We start from the raw sequence: 3,451 nt of genomic DNA, 5'->3' as shown, positions 1-3,451 counted from the left end.
CAACCACATCGAGCATGTCTGGGATAGTCTGGACAGTCGATTGAGGCGTCGTCCCAACCCCCCCCCCCCCCCCCCCCCCCCGCTAATGTCAACGAACTTCGTCAAGCGCTCATTCAGGAATGGAACAATATTCCACAGACAGAAATCAACACTTTAGTCAATTCTATGCGCCTGCGAGGCACTGCAGTGGTCAATTCAAGAGGTGGTCATACCCGTTGTGACGGAACATGCTCTTATCTTTTCGCCTGTGGCGATGTTAATTGTTTTAGAGGGCCGTGTGCAGCTTGGTTACGTAATACCCCCGCGCGACGGTACCCCCTATTACACACCCAGACCAGATGTGGAGGCCATGTGGCCAGTAGTTACGTAATACCTCCGGTAGTGCGGTTTTACGACCGTGGATTCTGGCGAACTAGGCGACAGTAAGTCTGGCCATCTAAGAAAATATACCGACTCTGGGAGTTGTGGAAATATCACATGATAGGTGGAGTACCGCGTTGTGCCCCCAGGCGATATTCGCTGTCTCTGAGATTTTTGAATAAACAGATAGTATTTTAGATATATCGGGGGAGAAACATTGGAAGGCTCCCGGGGGACGTTTGTCCGTCTGGACTGGTAAACATATTTGTCTGCTCTGTTGTATAACCTTGATGTGATTGATGTGACTTTAAATATTTTAATACTGTATTATACCAATATTATTTAGACAGTGTTTTCAGTAATCTGACGAAGTAAATTGTAGGCTTCACTGTTCTAAAATATTAAAGCTTAGCCGGTCATCCTAGAGGACCTAGGTAAACTGTAGGTTATTGTCTTTATGGTGATATACCGGCCTCGGTGGCGTCGTGGTAGGCCATCGGTCTACAGGCTGGTAGATACTGGGTTCGGATCCCAGTCGAGGCATGGAATTTTTAATCCAGATACCGACTCCAAACACTGAGTGAGTGCTCCGCAAGGCTCAATGGGTAGGTGTAAACCACTTGCACCGACCAGTGATCCATAACTGGTTCAACAAAGGCCATGGTTTGTGCTATCCTGCCTGTGGGAAGCGCAAATAAAAGATCCCTTCCTGCTAATCGGAAGAGTAGACCATATAGTGGCGACAGCGGGTTTCCTCTCAAAATCTGAGTGGTCCTTAACCATATGCCTGACGCCATATAACCGTAAATAAAATGTGTTGAGTGCGTCGTTAAATAAAACATTTCTTTATGGTGATATGTACCAGTATTAATTCTGTATTACAAGGTTACTGAATGAGTAGTTAAGGGTTAATTAAAAATTAACCAGTTAGAAATAGAGTTGTAATTCCTTTATTAATTAAGTTCCCCTGGCAGCGTTTCTCAATTATCACACGCGTGTGGATTGTATCACCGTGCAGTGATTAGAATATTGTGTAAACTAGACACCTAGTGATTAACTAATTAAGTGATTAGTTCTGGGTTGTTATTATATTGTTGTTGTTGATTAACTACTGCGGCAAGTACATTTGTCAGCGTAGTGTAAATACAGATTCCAAAGTGTATTGTGTTTTGTTGTGTTTTCTAGTGAACTAAACGTGCTATATATATATATATATATATATATATATATATATATATATATATAAGATCGTATCTCTGATTATACCTAGAGCCGAGCCACTCGGGTATTAGACTGCCCGATACAGAGAGATCTAATAGATATACAGTTAGGAGAGATATTTGGATAATCGTGTTTTATTCAGTTACGGGTATTATAGGATCCCCGTGACACCCGTTATTAAGTGGGTGGGGTTTTTTTTAAACCCCTACCACACTTGGTCAAAATTTATCCCAGTTTCTGTTAACCTATGGCCATGATTGTTGCACCAAACGATGCAGTATGGAACACTCTTTAAACGCATATATAACAATTATTCCCCCGGTTTGTTTTCTTCAAGTTATGTTCAAGCAAAGTTAGAGGAAGTTTCTTATTTTGTTCAGTATATATACATATATGTGTGTGTGTGTGTGTGTGTGTGTATATATATATAAATATATATATACCTACACACACGCACATGAATGTACGCACACACGCACACACACAATAGCATGCAGGCACACAAACACACATACAAACATACGCACACGCACATGCAAACGAATATACTTAGAAACACATACACGCACGCACGCATACAACAAACACACACACACACACACACACACACACAGTCACATTCAAACACACACACACACAGTCACACACACACACACACACACACACACACACACACACACAGACACAAACACACACACACACAGACACAAACACACATTCACACACACACACACACACACGTCACCTTCACGCGCACACACACACACACCGTCACATTCATACATACACACACCGTCACATTCACGCACACACACACACACACACACACACACAGTCACATTCACACACACACACACACACACACACACACACACACACCGTCACATTCACACACACACACCGTCACATTCACACACACACATACACACACACCGTCACATTCACACACACACACACACAGTCACATTCACATTCACACAGTCACATTCACACACAGTCACATTCACTCACAGTCACATTCACACAGTCACATTCACACACGTTTATTCAAATTTGGCTCACTCCATTACACCCACCCTGGACACCCAAAACTCACGAATGCTCATCCATCCTAAACACTAAGGATTATTAACGTTTAACGTTTTATTATGAGAAACAAGTTCACTGCATGTCTTCTAAGTGTCATGATTATCTATTGCATAACCTTACATGGCAACCCTGCCTACCATGATACTGTTTCCTATAATATTGTCAGCTTTATGTGTTAGTTTGCGACAGTATACCAGTATATGTAGTATATGTGTGAAGATTCAAAGTGTAAATAATATGGCTTCTACAAGACTTTGTTCTCTCAACCACTCTGTGCATAGTCATGAAAAGGGGATGTTTTAATAGTAACTTCATTATGCTAAGATGACCGATATGTTTCTACGTTAAAAACTTTATACACAGAACTTTACATTTTTTTGTCTTTTCTTTATTTTGCAAGTGCAAACAACATTATGATACGTGTCGTGGCATGGTATACCCGTCTAGCGATATCTGTTGATGAACAAATTCTTATAATACCCATCGCCAATTATTTGGTCTCTGAAAGGCGACTGATTGCCAGATAAATATAATGCTCACACTCATCACTTCTAAAACTGGTATATGTTATAGGAGACACGCACACAGTACGAAATGTTAAAAAAAAAAAAAAAAATACCACCAAAAACAAACACATTTATTTATTTTTTAAATTCCCGACTTTTATAGCTTATAAGTTTATCTTATAAATGCTAATTAATAATACATACACAATATATTTCTTATTTCATGTTAAGATAACCACATATTATATTATGGTCAATTCCATCATTTCAGCTAA

This window comes from Gigantopelta aegis, chromosome 15 (assembly GCF_016097555.1).
Source record: "Gigantopelta aegis isolate Gae_Host chromosome 15, Gae_host_genome, whole genome shotgun sequence".
NCBI classification, from domain to species: domain Eukaryota; kingdom Metazoa; phylum Mollusca; class Gastropoda; order Neomphalida; family Peltospiridae; genus Gigantopelta; species Gigantopelta aegis.
The sequence above is the reverse complement of the archived record's forward strand: the minus strand, read 5'-3'. Positions refer to the sequence as shown.